Raw genomic sequence first — 21,430 nt, 5'->3', positions numbered from 1 at the left:
TGATGACCATTTAGGAAGCTACTGCATTAGTCCTAGCAAGAAATAAATATGTCTTGAAGCAGGGTATTCAAGCAGGATGGAGAGAGAGAGGTAGATTTCAGAGATGTGTATGAACTTCCAGTGTTCACTCAGGTTTCTGCACAGCTTGTGAGCAGGGGCACTGACTGCTTTCATTCCAGACTATGCACCGACTGCTTTCATTCCAGACTGTCTTTTCAAGGACTTTTATATAGCAGATAGTTATGGAAGATAGAGGTAGTCTTTCTCTATGCAGTAAAGAAAGGGCAGGTAGGTTTACTGTCCATTGTAAAAGATTCAGTACTCTAAGTTCAGAGGTCCCCTTCTCTAATGCAAATCATTGGGTGTGAGGTATTGCCTGCTCTCTTCCCATCATACTGTGGGAATTGGGTATCACAGAACTGGCACAACTATGCTAATACCCCTGCTACTGCTTTTTCTGTGAGTAATGTAATCCTTTGCCTCTGACCTAGGAATCTCATACCTTGCGTCAGCATCCATGAAACTGTGGCATACATAGCCACTAGTGTAGCCACTAGCCACATTGTTTAGATTTGTTCCAATTAATTAAAATAAAAAAATGTTACTTCCTCAGTCACACTAGCCACATTTCAAATGCTTAATAGCCACATGTGGTGAGTGGCTCCTGTAGTGGGCAGAGCAGATATAGAACATTTCAATCAACAGAAAGTTCTGTTGGTTGTTGCTGGCTTAAACCTTCAGATTTTTTGTGTTCTTGGATGAGTAGAGGCAGAAGTTGTTGATTATGACAGCATACAAATGATGCTTGCTTTTTGTTAGGTTCATAGGGGTTCCTTTATACAAAGGAAATATTTCCGTTTGAATAATTAGTACAGTATTTAGTTCACACCTGCTGGGGAGAAGAAAGTAGAGAATTATCTGCAGTGTCAACTTGGAGACTGGGCAGCCTGGGGCCATGTGGCAACCTAAGTTTTCCATATATATGGCATTCCTCAGAATCATGTGTGATGGTGAGATTAGGGATGTGTGCTGAAAAGAGCTTGAACTTCTGAGCACTGTCTTCAGCTTCATCTACTAGCCGTGCTTCACGTGAAAGGACAAGAGTGGCACATTCGCAGCAAGGTTCTGGAACACAGCCCGTCCAGCAGCACCCAGGCAGCGCCTGTTGCAACTCAGCTGTGCTGCCCACACTCACATAAAGATGGAGGACAGGAACCAGATTTCCACATGGCTCTTGTTCAAGGAGTTTAAGAGGATGGCCTCAAGAAAAAAAGGAACTGGACTCAAAAAAAAAAAACCCCCCAAAACCCAAACCCACAGAAACACAGTAGCACAGTAAAGCATAACCTTCAATGACACAGCAGAGGTGGGGGAGAGTGCCACGAAACAGTCAAAGCAGCTTCCCTACGGGTTGGGGGGAGGCTCGTTTGGAGGAGGGCATGGACCACAAGTACTGGAAAGTGAAAGCATGACGTTCTTTCTGTCATGCTGCAATTTTGTCAGCCCAGCCAGCAGCTGCTGCAGCCCCAAAGGACCGTTTTTTACCTGCACTGAGTGTGTAGTTGACTGCTAGTCCTGTCATTACAACATAAGCAAAACAAAGGACAGTGGTAGGAATTTTAAATAATGAGGGTAGAGGCCCTTATGGAAGAATCATACTACCACCTGCTATTTCCCTGCATAAAAATGCCTTTTCAAAAATTTCAGATATTACAAATTTCATTTATCTATGCTGGAGGACATTTGCTTCAAAATAGTACTTATTTGTAGTGCGGTAAAATTTTACCTATATGAAGACGAATTCATATTTTTAAAAAAATCTAAGTTTTGGACTGTTTTAAAGATTGAACTTACTATTTTTAACTGCTTACATACATAACCCAGAACCTGCTAAGGCTGTTACCTGTTAGAACTCTTTTGAACAAAGCTTTTATAAAGAGATATGTTAATTTTCAAACAGAATGATGATTGTTTGCATGTAGTTGGAGGCTTCTGTAGTGTTTAAAACAAACTTGTGTGGGTTATACATTTACCCTTGTTTATGCTACTAATTGCATCAACAAACCCTTATTTTCACAGATAATCCTTCTCAAGTTTCAGTAACTTCTGGGAGAGCCAAGGTCAGCTGCTGTTAGAGTTTGTACCAGTGTAGAGTCCCTTACATGAATGTCTGTTAGTTTAGGTTTTACTCCATTTAGTGTTGGAGTAAATGCTACTTTGCTAAATGTTGTCTTTTTTTAAATTGTGAATTAAAAATATCTTATTTCTGTAGGGATGAAAAAGTTGGTTATCCCCCCTACATTCCTCCTTCCTCTGTTCCCCTAAATGTGGTAACGTCAGTTGTTCAGTGTGCTTTCATTTTTCTCTTTCTGTTTTGTTTGCCACAGTTCCTAACTCGTGCTTCAGGCCTGCATTTCCTTGTGCCTCCCTTCTCTTCATACAAACAGCATCAAGTTAGAAATAATCATTGTCTGTTGTATTTCTGAAGATTAGAATTTCACCAGTTTCATGTTGTTCCTCCTCAGGCTGGGTGTGGTAAATCATCTTTGGAAAACTGGCTCCAGTAACACTGGAGTATGCATTTGAAACAAATGCAGGAGACTTGCTGTTTATTGCATGAGTCACTGATGGGTTCAAATGAAAGGAAATGATACCAGATTGCTTTTCATGCATGTTATTATTACGTCTTATTTTAAAATAGGCCTGGAATAAGAAAATAAAAACAAACTGATAACCTCTTTCTTTCCCCCAGAGAATTTAGAATTATATGGGTTGTAGTGTCAGGTGATTAAAACAGTAACAATGAGGGTCACAAAATAGGCCTTGTCCTTTAACCCATGATTTCCTGTGGTGCTCAGAACTTTTTAGGGTGTACATTTCTCAAGTTGCACATGAGTGATTTTAATCAGGAGCAAAGTGGGTTCTTTCTATTATAAGCCATTTCCTCCACGGCCCTTGCCTCACTTAGCTATACTGTATGCCTAATTGACCACAGTGAAATGTCTTTAAAACATTTTCCAGGGGACTAAGGACTTTGGGGAGAATTTTTATAAAGGAAAATGCCGAGAAGGAAAGTTTGAATGGTTTCTTTGCATAGATAAATGTTCCCAGAGAGACTGGTGAGTCAAGGAGTTGTTAATAGGATATGTAAATGTAACCTTTCACCTAGTTACTGTCATCATCTAAGTCAGAACTATGTGGTTTTAGCAAATTGTTTGAGCTGGTTCTAATTCCTTAATGAAACAGATTGTCTTGGTTCCATTCTTCTCTAGTCTATAGTGAGTGCCTTGCAAAGTTTTCATTGTCCTAGGCTTTCCCTCTCTCCTGTTGTCACAGCAGCTTGTCGTCCTGTTATAGATTTTCACTAATATCTTTCTCTTCAGCTTTACTTAGGTATTTGTGGAAAGTTTTTATATCTGTGTATTTGACATTGACTTCTAGCTTGTTGGTTCCTAATAGGGTTCCTTCTTTCACTTATTCAACAGATCTTTATTCAGTGCCAGCCATGTTCCAAGAGCTATTCTTAACCCTAGAAATCTGAGAATGGGCAGAACATTCACGGTCTTTGCTATCATGGAGTAAAGATTCCAAGTTGAAGACAATCATTAATTAATTTTTTAAAAACCACAGCAATTAGTAATTACATAGTTATAAACAGATAAATGCTCTACATAGAGCAATAGGTTTTGTGGGCTTGTACAGCAGGAACCCGAGGAAGTGACACTTACTTGATAACTGAAGCAGGAGTAGGAGAATGTAAGAGAGAGTGGGAAGAAGAGTGTTTCGCACAGTAGAGGGGAGTTTGTGCAGAGGCCCTGCAACAAAGTGAAACAGAAAGGAACAGAGTGAAATGAAGTAACTGAGGAGACTTCAGGGGAGAGTGGAATGAAGTGAGGCTGGACACCTAGTGTGGGGCCAGTCAGGGGTTTGATACTTATCCTAAGGACCCTGGAGAGTGTTTTAAGTAGGGGTTGGTGACCACATGAGATGTGTGTTTTGGTAAGATTATCTGTGGGGGAATGAAATGGAGGGGGGCCCCCAGGGTGGCAGTGGGGAGATGTTGGGTGGCTTCTGCATTAATCCAAGGAGAATGACAGGATGTGCTAAGCCTGTTGTGTATACTGGGAAGTGGCAGTAAAAATAGATTAAACAGTGTTTTAGGGGATAACATCAATTGTACTTGGGAATGAGATGGGATTATTTTTTGTTCATTCAACAAATATTTAGTGAGCTTTAGATTTTACGCCAAACTCTGTGCCAAGCTCTGGGACTACAGCTATGACCAAGATACACAAGATCCCTGTATTCATGGAGTTTATATAATAATGGGAATGGACAGCTAATCGGTAAATTAAAAAATAAATATAATTTCAGATAATAAGTCCTGTAAAGAAAAATGAAGCTGTACAAGGGAATGGAGAATGATAGAGGAGGGTCCTCATATAGGATAGTCAAGAAAGACCTTTTGGAAGAGGTGGCATTTCGGCAAAGACCCAAATGAAACGGGGGCGCTAACCGTGCAAAAGTCCTCTAACAAGCAGAGAGAAAAAGTCCAAGGTCTTGAGGCTGGAATAGCGAGCCCTCACCCTCAGAGATTACCAAGGAGGCCAGTATGTGCTGAAATTCGGGAGAAGGGAGGAAGGACAGATGTCAAGCATGCCTTGCCAATACTTGAAACGTAAAGCATCTAAATAGATTCATTATATTCTCTTCAGTCATAACCAGTTTTTCAAAGCCACACAATCCCAGGTTGCTTGGCCACTAACCTGTTTTTAACACTGCTATTGGAACAGCTTCCTTCTTCACACCTTGCTAAAAACCTGATGGTGATATCTGCATGTCCATCCTGTTGACAGTGACCCTTCAATCAGCTCAGTGGACGGGCCTCTCTCTTACTTTAACCCCATTTCCCATTACAACTCTCTCTGGACTTCTCAGTTAGTCAGTTGAAGGCTTTCCTCCAATGTTTGTGTAGACCTTGCACATGATTTATTGTTTTTCTCCTTGGTGTTACATTTATTAACCATGGCACCTCTTTCCTTTCTATTATTCTGTTTCCATCTCTTCTTTCAAGACCAGGTTCACAAGTGATGTGTTACCTTTTCTACTAGTTTCTTCTGATTTACTCCATTTTACATGGATCCCTGAGCCCCTCAGCCTGCTCAGTCTGTGTGATGTCATTGCTTTCTTCCTTCCTTGGGTCACTTGAAAAATGCACTACTTAAAAGTGCCACCATTGTTCCAAATTAAGATATTTATGATTATATTCTTTCTCCCTAGAAAAAAATTGGTGCTAATACCAGCTCTGCTGCGTGTATATGTGACACTGGCCAAAGCATTCGCCTGGCTGAGGTTCAGTTTCCTTGTCTGCCTCCGTGTTTCTTCCCCAGTGTGGTTGTAAGGAGTAAATGAAGTAAACGTGGAAAATGTGTTTTAAACAAATGCAAGACGTTTTTAATATTTTAGATGGGCGCATTTCATATCCTCATCTGAATTGCAGGTTTTTCACACCAGTTCCCACCAGCGTGGAATTATGCGTGCTGCAGGAGTTCTGTGAAGCATCTTGAGCTTCCAGCCACACTCTGCAAGCTTCGGACAACTCAATCCATGGCATGTGTATTAGTCTCCTAGGGTGACTGTAACCAAATGTCACCAACTGGGTGGCTTATACAACAGAAATTTATTGTCTTGTTGTTCTGGAGGCTCTGAGATCAGTGTATTGGTAGGGTTGATTCCCTCTGAGGGCTGTGAGGGAGAATCTGTTATCTTCCTCCCTGTTGGCTCCTGGTAGCTCCAGGCAGTCCTTGGCTTGTAGATGGAACTCTCTCTGTGTCTTCGTGTTGCCTTTCTTCTGTGTCATTGTGTCCATGTTTCCTGTTTTTATGAGGACACAGTCATTGGACCTCATGACCTAATCTTACCTTGGTCATCTGCGTAGACTTTATTTCCAAATAAGCTCACATTCACAAGTACTAGAAATTAAGACTGTAACATCTTTTTAAGGAACACAACTGAACCCATACGAGCACGATTCAGTACACATACAAGGGAGGGAAATCACAAGCTTGATGAATTAGCTCTGTGTTACTAGAATGACTCAGAGGAGATGAATTAGGTATATATGATATAGGGCAAAATAAATGAAATGCTTGGTAAAATTATGTGTGACACTCTGAACATTCATAAATACTTATTTTGGAATTCTGCGAGTCCTGTTAATTTCAGATTGGTTTGTTTGTTTGTTTGTTTGTTTTTGCCCTCACAGTATGTGGGATCTTAGTTTCCCCACCAGGGATCAAACCCACGCCCCCTGCATTGGAAGTGCAGCATCTTAACCACTGGATCACCAGGGAAGTCAAATTGGTTTAAATTAGAGCATAGAGAGCCAGCCAAGAGAAGGAACAAAAGATAGTACGTTCAGTTCTTGTACTAATGTGAATGGAAAAAATATGCAGTCTGTGTGCTTATTCATATAATCTTTATGTGAACTTTTTTGTGTGAAAAATTTTATTGCTTCAGTTGATTTTTTGCCCAGCACACTTCTCTTTGACTTTCTGGAAGACCACATGTGCTCCTATGACAAACTGACTCTTCTTTGCTTCACACTCAGAAGGGTCTGTTGTTCTTCTCTCTTTAGATGCCCCAGCCTTGTTGATAAAACTCCTTCCTCTCTTAGACTTAAAAATCTCATTGATATTTTCTTCTCATCAGTTTTTTTTCTTGTTGTTGTTGTCTTGTTATATTTTGATAGTGCAGGGGAAAGTTTGATACATTGTTACCTGTTGATATTGGCGAGTACCTAAGTGCATCTCTAGTAGAGTTTTTATCAGATTTGACATTATGATGTTACATTTTATTTGTGAGCATGTGTTAATCTTCATATACTCTCTTATTCTGGCGTTTAGGACAGCCTTTGCTTTAGGGACATTGAGGAAGGTACTTGACACTGGTGTGGTGGTATTTTCCTGTGTACCTGGCTGACCAATTAAAAAGTTTAACCATTTTTTATTTCCTAACAGTCTGACACATAGATCACATCTGAGCAGCTTATTGTAGGAAGCCACTCAGACTTAGTGAATAGAAATTGAATACTTGACCTTTACCTAGAAAAGTGGCTATTTTTTTGTCAACCGGAAGAGCACAGCTCCTATATTCCAAAAAACTGTATGATAGGTTTTTAATTGTTGCACTGCCATTAATTTGCTTCATTATTATTGCCGCATTGAGATTTTCACTAAAGGAAAAAACAGCCGTAAGTTGTTATTTTTGCTTATAGTTTTTTATGGAAAAAAAAAATTTAAAGACAAAGACAGTGAATTCAGATTTCAGTGTTATTGTAGAAATAAATTTCCTTTTGGCATCTTATCAAGTAGGTATTACCTGGAGAAAAAAATATTTTGACCTTACTCCTCCAAATCTAACAAGATACCTTCTGTCTGAAACTATGAAAGAGTGAAAGAGTTTTGTGAAAAGGATAAAATGATGGACACGAGATTAAATTTACTACTACCTTAATCTTCGTCATCTTTAAGTGTTGATTCTTCCTTGTTCTTAAGTACAGTTTTTTGACAAATATTTTCCCTCCAAAACATAAATATCAGAAGGTCAAAATAGTTATTGAAGTGATAATATCAACCAAAAAATGTGTAGAAGAGACATTGTGTCAGATAGAAAATTTCATGGGCTGAGGAGTGAGGCAGTGAGGTGGTGGGGCTGGGTGGGGGAAGGGTTAGGGCAGGACATTTAAAAAAGTGCATTTATTCCTGGAGTCAGGGAAGACCTTGTTTCTGACCATTTTAAATGCTCCTTTTGCTGTTTTTGGTTTTGCAGTCTTCCATTGTTGTTCCAAGTTAAAATATTTATATGTATGTTCTTTCTTCCTAAAACATGAGCTTCAGGCCACACCTGGGACCATCTGCTGTTTTGTGTAATCTCAGCATCCGGTGGAGGTATTTGACCCTGGGGATGCTTAGTCACTAGGTTCCAGGACAGTCATAACCTCACTGATACCATTTACCCTATTTGGTGAATTCCCTACACATTTTCCTGAAATACGAATATAAATATATATATATTTATATATATATATATAAACTACGGGGGCTTTTTTGAAGTGGTTAAGTGTATTCACTTGAGAGTCAGACAGCCTTGGGTTCAAACCCCAGCTCTGACATTTACCAGCTGTGTGACTTCGGAGAAGTAACTTACCCTCTCTATGCCTTGGTTTCCTTATCTCTGAAATCAAATACTAGTAATAGTAAACTGGCCCTTATGGTGTTTATTATGGGCCAGACGCTGTTCTAAGCATGTCACACATTTTTAGCATTTGTGATCCTCACAGCATCCCTGTGAGATAACTTCTGTTATCTCCATTTACAAATAGGGAAAATGAGATAAAGTAATTTGCCCAAGGTCACATAGGTATTAGGTAGTGGGGCAGGGGTTTGAAGCCACAGACTCTGCCTTGAGGGCCTGTGTCACCTGGGAATAAATGAGATGGTCATGTAATGCGCTTAGAATGGAGGGTGGCACATAGCAGGCACTCAGTCTGCTGCTTCTCCCCACCGCTGCTACTGCTGTGACTGTTAGGCTGGCAGGGACTACTGCTATTACTGCTATTAATTCTTTTTTTATTACAGTGTGGTTGATATACAGTATTGTAAGGTGTATAGCAAAGTGATACATTCTTTTTCAGATTCTTTTCCATCGTAGGTTATTACAAGATATTGAGTACAGTTCCCTGTGCTATGCAGTAGGTCCTTGTTGTTTATCTGTTTTATATATAGTAGTATGGATCTGTTAATTCCAAACACCTAATCTACCCCTCCCCGCCCTTCCCCTTTGGTAACCATAAGTTTGTTTTCTATGTCTGTGAGTCTATTTCTGTTTTGTAAATATGTTTATTTGTATCACTTACTGCTGTTTATATTGTCCACTCTGATTCATACCTAACCATATTTTAATAATAGTTAATAATTTTCCCAAATACTCTCTCTGAAAAATGGCATTAATTGTCTCTCTCTCGTGTTTTTTTCCGCCCAGTGCAGTAACACTTGCATTGGTTCTCAAAGGGGTTTACATTTGTTTTAAAACCTAATATTTTAGCAGGTCCATATAATAAAGTATTTTGTACAGTGGAACCATTTAAAGGTTGCAGCTATGCAGGGGGTAAGAAAGCTACAGGGCTTTGGTTAAGCTTTTGGGGAGTTATAAACTGCTGATGGCTATTTTAGATTTTCTCCAAAAAAGTTAAAACCTTTTTTTTTTTTTTTTTTTTTTCAGTACAATGTATACTTGATTCCAGGGTGTAAGGTTGAGGGTGGTTGGGAACTATATCACCTAATAACTTTTTTCCCATCTCTAAAAATTATCACTCTATTATAATACTCATTTAGGATGCCTTTTAAAAATGAAAATAAAACCCATTTACCAGTTGGGAATGAAATTGAAAATCTTTGTCATTTTTGATCCATTTTAAGCAGGAGAAACATAGATGATAAGAAGAAAACAGTTTTATTTTTTAAAGCATAGCCTTTCTGGCGTTTAGGCTCACCAACTGCGTCGTGTTAACCAAGCAGGTTTTCATCTACACAGCATACTTGGTGGTGACGATGTTTCTGGCTCCTTCCCCTGAGCCCTGTGTGCTTATGCCTAGTAGCTTAGTCTAGAGTTTTCAACTACAGAAACACAAAGGGAGGAAAGACGGGGGAGGGACCCTTTAGCATCCCTAGAAGAGGAAATTGATGTTTACACTGCTGTCAGCTAGAATTTTGAAGCCTTTCAAATAGAAAGTTCCACTGTATGCCCCAGATTTTGTTGAGAGAAGCCTGACACCAATTGGAAAATAACATTCCGGAAAGGTTTATGACCTGAGTGGCTCCAGGCCCCCTCAGAGGCTGCGGTGCACAGAAGGTCTTTGGCTGGGTTTAAAAGAAGAAATGATTATGTGTTCTCATTCTGGTAAACTATGGACAGCAGTATCATAATAATTGCTTCCATTTATTGAGGTAGTTTTGTTTGGAGAAGAAGAAAACCAGCTTCTTAATGTTAGACATTACGGGCAAGTCTTGGCTCTGCCTCTTACTAGCTACGTGATTTTGGGCAAATGACTGTCTCAGTTCCTCAGCTTTTTCATCTTTAAAACAAGGGATATCTTGGTACCTATTTCATGTAGTGTGGTGGTCCTAATTATTCTTTGAGATGATGTATATAAAATGTTATATGCATAAAAGTGCATGCAAATTGCCTGGCACATGGTTAACTGCTCAGTAAATATTAGGTATATTTATTATTATATGTTATGCACTTTACGTAGAGTACCTCTAATGCTTTCTGTAACCCCGCAGTGTACACCGTTATCCCTGTTTTACAGAAGAGAAAATAGAGGTGCAGAGGTGAAGCGCTCTGTTTTGAATGTGAAGGCGTGTGAAAATGGTCTTTCTCTTGCCGTCCCCGCGTCCTGGTGGTTGTGCTCTGCTGCTGCCCATCAACACCAAGGTTATGAGGTAGAGCAGGAGTGGGTTGTGATTTGTTTTTCCTCAAAATTGTGTGCTCGCAGGCTTATGAAGTTCACCAGATACACACAGTGTCCTCAAACTTTGGGAATATATGGCTCCTTTTCCAAGGAGAACATCCTCACTGACTTCCAGTTTGACTTAATTGTGTTCGTCATAATGTTACAAAAACACATTCCAATGCAGAATAAATGTCAGTTTATAGCAACGTATGCAGTTATAAAAGAAAATAAATTTACAAATTAAATGCCAGCCAAACTATACAACCAATAAAAATTCAAGTAATTACATTAATTTATGTAACAGATGTGTTGTTTTGCTGAAAGTGAACTCAGTTTTGGGCTCATACATACTCAGGATGGATATTGTTTAATCTGCGTCTAGCTTTTGATTGATTTCATGATATTAATGTGTTATAAACCTTTGAATATCTGTGGTTTCATGTGGTTCAACCTAAAAAAAGTCTTTTTAAATAAATATATTATATAACTTGGTAGTAATCTTTTTAAGGTGTTGTTTGATAGTTCAGAATAACAGAACATCAGGAATACCAGTTTAAATGGTGTTCCTGGATAAAACAAGAAAAGCTGTTTTATTCCCTTCGATGTCAATATTTAAGTGTAGACTTCACCCTGGTCTAGGCCCTGAGCTTAGGGTCTGGAATCAGACTTCCTGGGTTCATTTTGCGGCAACAATATGTTTTACAGAAACATTTCTGTGAATTTTATATTTGTTTTTGATAAACTAAAACTGCTGGGTTAACAAATATGAAACTATGAAATTTTTGTTTTGTATTGTATTTGATTGCCATTTTCAGTCAGCATATAGAAGAGAGCCCAGTTTACCACATCCCTTGTAAGGAATTAAAAAACATTTCCTATAAAGTGTAAGTAGGGTAAATATTTTAGGCTTTGCAGGCCACATACAGCCTCTGTAGCAACCACTGAGAGCTGCTGTTACAGCATGAAATCAGCCACAGACAATACGTAAAACTTTATTTATGGACGTTGAAATTTAAACTTCATACAGTTTTCAGGTGTCACAAAAATACTATTCTTTTAATTTTTTTCCAGCAACTAAAAAATATGAAAACCATCCATTCTTAGCTTGAAGGTTGAACAAAAACAGCAGGGCATTTGACTTGAGGGCCTGTTTATGGAGGCCTGCCCTAGATGACATTTGATAGAGCAGAGGGGGATCTCTTTTCCCCTTTTGTTTATGGAGGCAGTTTGGTATGGTGATTAACATAGTAACTCTGAGGTGAGACTGGAATGTGACCTTTTTCTGACTCAGTTTTCTCACCTGGAAAATAGGGGAAATTTTTTCTTTGTACCTCAAACATTTGCAGGAGATGGAATAAGAGACTAGATATATAACGTGTAACACAGAGAAGTAGTCTGTAGCTTTTGCTCTTATTATTTCTATAATTATTACCGAGATTATATGGTTTTTCATGTGCTCATTGACCATTTAAAATTTTTTTATTTGTTCTTTTGTGAATTCTACATTTATATCTATTATTTGTTCTTTATATATGGATACAATATTTGTATATTAAGGTTAGCAATACATTGCCAGATATTTTGCAGAGTATTATTACCTTTTCTGCTTTTTGCCTTCTGGTTTTGTAGTGGTGGGTTTTTTTGGAAAAAAAGACAGGATCTTTCATTTTTATACATTTCAGTTATTGAAGATAATTATTTCAGTTATTTCAGTCATTGAAGATAAGTTCAATACATTTATCTTCATTACTTTTATAAAAATATTCTCAATCTAAGGTTAGATGCTATTTACCCATATTTATGCTCCAGTCGTTTTATAACTTCACATTGTATAATTTCACATCTTTAATTCTGAAATTAAATTTTATGTAAGTCATAAGTATCTAAATGTATATGTTTTACATAGATTTTTATAGATTAGTAGTTGAGCATCATTAATTGAATAATTATTTACTCCCCACTGATTTAAATGCCACTTTTATCAGACTGTAAATAATTTAGTTGACTGGAATTTGGCCTGAAAAAAAAATTTAAAATAAGGCTGTCAATATGACACCATGCCCTGGTCCTTAGTATTGGTAAATTGGTATATATGAAGCATTTTATATTACTTTAAGAATTTTTATCTACTTTTAGTTGTAGTAAAAAAAACACATCACAAAATTTACCATCTTAACCATTTTAAGTGTATATAGTTCAGTAGTATGATACAAAACAGATCTCAAGACTTTTTTATCTTGCAAAACTGAAATTCTTCTACCCAATAGACAACAACTTCCCACTTCTTCCTCCCCCGCCCCTGGTAACTACCATTCTACTTTATGTTTCTATGAATTTAACTACTTTAGATACCTTATATAAACGGAATCATACAGTACTTGTCTTTTTGTAACTGGCTTATTTCACTTAACATAATGTCACTTAGAACTTTTTGCAAACATTTTTTCCTTTTTAAAAATATCTTGCTAATTCGGGGTCAAATGGAAATGCTTTAAATCTAGTCTCTGATCTGATGGGACTGTAAATGTCCTTTGTGTTTTGTAGCTTTGGATTTATTTTAAAAAGCATGAATACATTTTGTAGAAAAAAAGTGCTGCAAGAATTCTGTTGTAGAAAAAAAATGCTGCAAGAATTCTGTTGTTGGACATTCAGGTTGTTCCTGCTGATGTCTATGGTAAGACCCTTAAGCTGATCAACAATCCTATTCTGGCTGGTTTATTGAACAGTTATTTACCAGGTCCCCTCTGTGACGAACTCAGTTATCTCTGTTGTAGAAGTTTGGTTTGCTCCATTATATCCTTTTTATTGAATATTCAGTTTTCATAACTTACTGTGATTAGATATTTCGTTATTCCAGCTTAAAAAAATTATGATCTGTTAGAGCAGGAATTTTCAGCAGGCTGAAAATTAGTAAGAGATAGCAAAGCAGTAATTAGCAGGAAACACTTTTTAAGATGAACAAAACACTTAAAAACACATGAAGAGTTTAAGCCTGCCCTGTTATGTGCCAAAATTGCCATTATATGAAAAAAATCATGAACAAATTAAATAGCTTTGAGAAAGTTATGATTTAAAAAAAATTAAAATGTGATACCAATTCATTGCGTGACATTAAGAAATTAAACGTAAACTAAGAGGGAAAAAAAATCAACCAGGGTCAATTACTGTTAACATATGAGTATGTATCCTTACAAATTGGTCAGTTGATAATATAGAATAGAATCATACTCTGCTTACTGTTTTGTAACCTCTCATCTGTTTACTCACCATTTGTATTTTAATCTAATTTGTGGGCCCATGTCTGTTGTCCCTTTTTCTTCCTTTTAAGTGATCTTGTAAAAATGACCTAAATTTTCTTATTTTTTTCTTTTTCAGTCATTTCTTTAGTGCCTGTCTCTTTGACCCCTCCATCCCACTTAGTTACTGTTTTTTTTTAAAAATTATTTTATTTATTTATTTTCACTGTGTTGGGTCTTTGTTGCTGCATGTGGGCTTTCTCTAGTTGTGGCAAGCGGGGGCTACTCTTCCTTGAGATGCTCAGGCTTCTCAGTGTGGTGGCTTCTCTTGTTGTGGAGCACAGGCTCTAGATGTGTGGGCTTCAGTAGTTGTGGCACTCCGGCTCAGTAGTTGTGGCTCAAGGGCTGTAGAGTGTAGGCTCACTAGTTATGGTGCACGGGCTTAGTTGCTCCACAGCATGTGGGATCTTCCCAGACCAGGACTTGAACCCGTGTCCCCTGCATTGGCAGGCAGATTCCTTACCACTGTGCCGCCAGGGAGGTCCCCCACTTAGTTTTTAATACACCTGGTTGCATGAGTCAGTGTGTGTGTGTGTGCGCGCACGTGTGTGTGTAGGTCTTTGTAGTGGGAGGTATAATTGAAGTTTGATTCCCTCCCCAGTTTTCTTAAAATAATTTAGAGAACAGCCTGTTTCTTCCCCATTGGTCTATGGCTTTTCTTTTACCATATGTGAATACAGAGCCTTTCTGGGAAGTTTATAAGTTTATTCTTCTGCATTGATGTATCTGTTTATTCTTCAACTACTGCATTGGCCTTATTTTTTTAGCTTGAAAATAAGTTGTAATGACTGGTAAGTTGTACTTCCTATCCTTTTTCTTTTAGTTAATTTTCCTTTCATTTATTATTTCTGATCATTTATTCTTAACCAGTATTGTGTATCAGAATTATCTGGGAAGCTTTGGCAAAATATATGTAATCTTTGCAAATTACGATTTCGTAAGTCTAAGGTGGAACACAGGCACGTGTATTCCAAGAAGACTCCATGATGGAGTCTTATATGTGTCCATGTTTCCAAAGCACTGTTTTGGTTTTTCTTTTTAATATTTTATTTACTTATTTATTGGTTGCGTTGGGTCTTAGTTATGGCTCTTGGGATCTTTCTTTGAGGAGTAGCCTCCTCGTTACTGCGCACGGGCTTCTCTCTAGTTGTGGTGGGCGGGCTTCAGAGCACATGGGCTCTGTAGCTTGCGCCTCGGGGGGGGACTCTCCAGTTGTGGCTCCCAGGCTTAGACGCCCTGCTGCATGTGGGATCTTAGTTCCCCAACCAGGGATCGAACTGGTGTACCCTGCATTGCAACACAGATTCTTTACTGCTGGACCACCAGGGAGGTCGCTAAGAACCACTGTCCAGGGACATTAGTGTTGCTCTACTCAGTTCTCCTCTACCTTGATATTTTTAATGGTGTTGCATTAAACTTAGTAGTTAATTTTGGGAGAAATTACACTTTTACAGCGTCTAGTCTTATCATACAGGGTAACAATATGTATTTCCCATTGTTGCATAACTGCGTTTATAGTTCTCAGCAAAAATTTTTGCTGTTTTTCTTTGTTTGTATCCCACACATATCTTATGAGGGTTATTCCTGCTTTATTTGTTTATTTATTTAAAAAATTTTATGTATGGGCACTGTTTCCCTCTTCCTCCCTTATATTTTCTAATTTGTTTTGTGGGTATGCAGAAAATTTGGCGGGGGGGAGTAGGGAGGAATGCTTATATTGTAAAGTCTTTTTCTTTACGTGGAGCATCAGCTTAATGGAAATGGATCTTTTTCAAAATCAACAGGTAGCAATAAAAATAGCACTATGAAAGTGGAAAGGGTGAAGCAACATGTTAATTGACATAATCTAGAGAGAAAGGGAATTTTGTATGAATTGGGGACTGTTGAAATCACTCTCTCATTGAGACTTACCTTGACTACTCTGTTTAAATTTGTCAACCTTCACCTCTAATTCTTGATCCCTTTATCCTGCTCTCATTTTCCCCCCATAGAATTTGTTATTATCTAACATAATATATAATTTACTTTAAATTTTTTCCCTTTATTGCTTGTCCCCACTAGAATTGAAGCTTCACTGGGCTGGGATTTTTAGAACAGTGCTTGGAACATAGCAAATGTCCTATAAATTTTAGTTGAATGAATACAACATTAGATGGAGAAAAATCAAGTATTTAAGGGAGGGTTTCTGAAAATAATGACTTCTGTGTGTGAGTAAGGGTGAGAAATCGGATTCTACTAGAGAATGTAAACATTAGCCCAAATTTGGCTTTTTCTTCCCAGAAGAAATCTGTGGGTAACAAGCACATTAAGAATAAAGCTTCTCAGCTGAGAGGTAAGAGATTTATTTGTATTTGAATATGTGAGGAACAGGGATGTTGCTGTTCATTCCCAGGGCCCTGTTTTCCATGTGGAGGTCTCTTATTTTCTGTCAGAAATGGAGAGGATGTTGGTTTAACCTTTTATTATATTTCCCCTACAAAATAGAGGTCATTGAAGTTATCTTTCTCCATTTTTATAGATGAAAAAGAGAAGGATAAAACTTGTTTTGCTAGAGTAGAGATTAATATGGGATGATTCTGTTTATTTCTTCTGTGGTTTGTAAATGCAAGGTCATCTGCCAGATTTCTATTTGCCCTTGAAAGACCTGCAGTCATTTATTCTGCAGGCAAAACTGTGTTAATTGTGACTTAATGTTTAAATGGCATCGTGCTGTCTTGGGGTAAGCAGACTGGGTATCTGTTTAAGTATATATATGTACACACACGTAATATATATTTAAATATAATCCAAATATAAAAATATATATTTAAATATATATTATTTGTATACCCCACTGTATTATAAAAGGGCAATACAAATCAAGTAGTTTATAACAATAATATTTTATTATGTAAATGCTTAGTTACAGTTACACAATAAGATGTGATGAAGTATTCAGAAGTACCTCTTGGACCCCCCCCACTAGGTAGAATAAGTTCAAAGGAGAAAGCCTGCATCACAGAAAATTAAAAAGGAGACTTGGGAGGATTGCCTTTCAGCTACTCAGCTTCCCACGTGGGTTTTGTTGTCGTTTTCTAAGATTTGATTTGTCTTCCCCTTTAATACCTGCATATTGCTGTTCTGCTGTCTCCTTGATTTTATCCTGTTCTTGTGTTTGTATTTGTCCGGTCTCCTTTTTTAGGTGCTAACATTGTTAAAGGCAGACAGTTTGTCTTCTACTTTATAATTCCCTGGAGTTTTCTGTACAGTGTTTTAAACAAGAAAACTCAATTAATGTTTGCCTCACGAGTAAACGAGGGAAAATTAAGGTTTCAGGAAGGAGATTTCTGTATTACCAAAAATCATGTTAAGGAGTCAGAGTAATCAAAACAGGCATTTGGTCTCCCTGGCACTTAGATCTGCGTGAAAACCGGACCCCATATGAATGGACGAAATGAGTTATGGGACTGCTCAAGTAGCTTATTGTTATTGTTTCTTTCCAAAGCCTGGTCTGTGGCATTTTGTTCCAGAGGAAATTCTAGACCTGTGGTGATTTAATCTTGCCAAATTAGAAGCCTCTGAAATGAGTCATTCTCATTTTTATTCATTTTGTTTTTATATGGAAAATTGCATAGACAAACAGTCCAAGGAATGAAGCTTATCTTTCCTATGACAACTTCCTCAGTTTGTCCTTGTCTTGGGTCCCATAGTAATATATTATATGTTGATGCTGTACAGGTCAGGTTTCTGTGTTTGGAGGGAATATTTTGTCTGAATTTGAATCAAGCAGTCCCTAGAACTCAGATATATTGATAGCATGGATCTAAGATCAAAATAGAAGAGAGTGACCTGTTGTGGAAATCCCTTGGACTTGCCATCAGAAGACATCCTCTTTGGGCCTCCAGCTTGACTTCCATAAAGTGAAGGAGTTGAATGAGGTAATCTGTGAAGCAAAGATTCTCAACCCTGTTGGATCCAGGTGCCTCTTTTTTTATAGCATATGTTTTGTAGTGCCCTCTTTAATCCCATGAAATGAAATTCATATATAATATAACCTGCCTACATGCATAATTAAAAAATATATGTATATATAAAATCTAACTATAACATAAAAGAGCAACACAAACCCACTAGTTCATAATAAAACAATATGGATTCTAATATGTAAATGTTTAGTTATGATTACATGGGAAGACATAATGAATTATTCAGAAGCTTGTTCCTATTTGTAGAATAACAGTGTATGTGAAGGCTACAAATGCAGATTGATTTTTGTTGGATTGGCCACTCAAATACTGCGAATGGCATGGTTGATGGTGATGCTATTTTTCCAGAATGATTAGCAAGTCTTGGAGAAGTTCCAGATCAAACAAAATAACCATCTTCTCTTGATTTACACAGCTTGATTTCTAAACATAGAGGTTTTAAAACCATGCAACATATTCTTTGTATTTGTATGCAAAATGGAATTAAGTTCTAGGCTTAGATAATCATAAACAGGTTTATCACCTGCATGGTTCATGGGACATTTGAAAGTTGAGTAGCATGTGGTACAGTACTTCATTAAGAAGTAATGCACCTTGCGTGATGTATATCTGGACCCCTGCCTGCTCATGCCAGTAGCTCTCTCCCCACACCAACCCCGATGACCAGATTTCCAAATTGCTCTCTAGGGGGCAGTACTGCCTCCAAAGAAGACCGTTCCTCTAGGGCAGGATTTCTCAACGTCAGCACTTTCAACATTTTGAGTCAGGGAATTCTTTGCTTTGGGGGTGATCCTTTGCATTGGAGGATGTTTAGCTGCATCCCTGGCTTCTGTTCATTTGATGCCAGTGCACTCATTAGTTGTGAAAGCCAAAAATGACTCCAGACATTACCACATGTCTCCTGGGGGATAAGCTTGCCCAGACTGAGAAACACTACTCTTAGGTCTTTACCCACTCCAAAAATGTGAATTTAGGATAATATAATATTCATTAATATGCATAAAACATTGCATACCACACTAATAGGTGTTATTAATTTTTCTGCCAGGCTTTGCTAGTAATGGATGCTTTTGCTAATTCCTCATTCTTGTTTTTCTGGCCATTTAACATTGGGATTATTTTATTGCCTGGCTTTGGAGGGGTGGAAGGTTATGTACAGCATAGGATGATAAAGTTTGTAGTATGAGAACGTAGAGAACGAGAATTTCAAGAAAAAAATCTGCCCCAGGAAGTAGGAGCTCACCACATTCCTTTCTGACAAGTTTGACATTAAGGTTAAAGGTTACAAAATCGGAATTTTAGGTGTGCAAGAAGTATTAGAAATTCATTGGATATCTTCTCATTTTACAGGTGAGAGAAGCACTAAATGCTCAACTGCAGTCACAGCTTAACTGTGAACCAGGACTTTAATCCAAATTTTGGATATCCCCTCCGTACATTACAATGCCTCTCACCCAGGCTGTATTTATAAAATAGTTTTAGCTTTCTGCAAGCACTAACTCTTGATAAGAAATAAAGACAAAATAATGGTTTTCTTTAAAATCTTGGTCTCCATTATATGTGCCTGGAAAAATAAGTGAGAAGGGTAGCTATTATATACTGGGTTTTGCATTTTTAGGTTGAACCCAGAAGTGTTTTTAATACTAATGTAATGACAATACTTTTGTGGTGCTTTGGTGGACTAGGCATTGTTCCAAGAACTGTACATTTTAATGCTCGCAATAACTATTAAATAGACACTGTTCTTATCATCCACCTTATATAGATGAGGTACCAAGAGTCTAAGAAACTTACTCAAGGTCATAGGGCTCATAAGTGGATGAGCTGGGCTCTGAAGCCATACAGTCTGTTGCCCATGTCCATGCTCTTGTCTGCTACCTGCTCTAGTCTACTTGCTTTAAGCCTTAAACATTGAACTGATGCAGGATTGATTGCTGTTATATCTTGCTTGTGAAATTGACATTCTTAAGAGCTAAACATTTGGAAAATTTCAAACCCGAACACTTGCAGAACACATTATATTTTCTTCAAAGATTAAATCATTCTTCACTCTTCTCCAACATTTATACCAAAGGTGAACTTACTCTTTATAGGATGTAAGAGCTTCTTTCATCTTGTCCATATCTGAAGCACAGTAAAGCAGAACCTTGGGCATGAAGTTCATAGCAGGAAGGAACCAGGATCTGAAATGAAAGGATTATATAAAGTCATTTTCCTTGTTTGTTTTACCCTTTGTTATTCCCCCTGAGGATGGAGAGAAGATTTTGAAATCCTTTATTTCAAAATGAGTTTGAAGTAGACACAAATAATATATATGATTGACAGCTATAAAGAAGAAAGAAAAAAAAAAATCCAGCCCTTATTTTAGCAAGACACTTGAAGGAAAAACATCTATATTTATTGAGAAGTGGTTGCAAACCTTTCAAACATAATATTTAAAAATGAAAATAGCGTCACAGGGTTTAGAGATATTTCCAAAGTTAATATTAGGTTTTTAAGTTCTAGGTAGTAGAAAAGGCAGAATCAGTTAAGTTCTATATTCCCAGCACTTGCTCTCTTATTCTCATTTTATTTTTTACTGGTGATATTGGCACAGGCAACACATTGGCTTCTTTTTTCCACTTAACTCTTATTTTTAAGGAATTGTTCTCTTGTGAAAAATATTTCTTTTTTAAGTTTTCTCTTTCTGTTATTCTCATCATATTGTTTGGTTGTATCTGAAACTCTAATGGGTCTTCATTTCCAAGTTTTTATTTCCTAGTTGGCAGCACCATTTTTATACTTTCTTGCAGATGGAGACTTGGCAGGAAAGTTGTGCATCAGGGTATGTTTGTGTGGGGGGTGTGAAGGCAGGAAAGGATGATGCTCAAATAAAAAGCAAGAAAGTTTTTCATTCAGTATAATCCTAGCTGATGTCATATATTACTCAGTTCATCCATTTCCCTTGTGAAATGAATATTTAAATTTGTTGTCAAGATCAGGATTGGTTACACATTTTGTAGGGCCCAGTTTGAAATGAAAATGTGGGTAGGCTTGCCAGATTTAGAAAATAAAAATAGAGGACACGTGATTAAATCTGGCTTTATTTCAGCTTTATTGGGGTATAATTGACAAATAAAGATTGTATGCACTTCAGGTCCATAACTTGATGTTTTCCTGTAGGTATAGACTGTGAAGTGATCACCACAGTCAAGTTAATTAACATTTCCATCACCACATTTGGTTACCATTTTTTGTGTGTGGTGAGAACACTTATCTACCCTTTTAGCAAATTTCAAATATATAATACTGTGTGTAAACCAGAATTACCTGGAGGATTAAAAAAAAACCAGTGCCTGTATGTATGGATAATTGGTTTGGGGTATGGCAGGGTATTTTATAAAACTTCCCTAACTCATTTTAATGCACAATTTCAGTTGAGAAGCTGAAGTGTGATCTCTGGCTCAGTAGCATTAGCACCACTTAGGAACTTGTAGGAAATACAGATTCTTGGGCCTCCTCCTAGTCCTGTTGAATTGGAAAGTTGGAGGTATGCCCCCAGCAATCTGTGTTTGTTTTAACAAGCCCTAATGTATTCTAAAGTTTGGAACCTTTGTGATAAACAACTGGAAACTGTTAAAAGCTTCTAAAAAATTGTCTTTTGAAAGATAATT

The 21,430-nt window shown here is 37.5% G+C and overlaps 1 protein-coding gene across 14 annotated transcripts in view; it reads left to right on the top strand.

Moving 5' to 3' along the window:
* The window catches only part of PAM (peptidylglycine alpha-amidating monooxygenase), a 275,420-nt gene that overhangs the window by 5,051 nt on the left and 248,939 nt on the right, over positions 1-21,430 (top strand). Inside the window, exon 2 of one of the 14 annotated variants that reach the window (XM_057738255.1) lies at positions 10,373-10,505. The exons of the other annotated variants lie outside the window; for them this stretch is intronic. The gene's annotated coding sequence lies outside the window, so the exon portion shown is untranslated. The remainder of the gene's footprint in view (positions 1-10,372; positions 10,506-21,430) is intronic. 14 annotated transcript variants of the gene reach the window in all.

This window comes from Hippopotamus amphibius, chromosome 1 (genome assembly GCF_030028045.1).
Source record: "Hippopotamus amphibius kiboko isolate mHipAmp2 chromosome 1, mHipAmp2.hap2, whole genome shotgun sequence".
In the NCBI taxonomy this organism is placed as follows: domain Eukaryota; kingdom Metazoa; phylum Chordata; class Mammalia; order Artiodactyla; family Hippopotamidae; genus Hippopotamus; species Hippopotamus amphibius.
The sequence above is the reverse complement of the archived record's forward strand: the minus strand, read 5'-3'. Positions and strand labels throughout refer to the sequence as shown.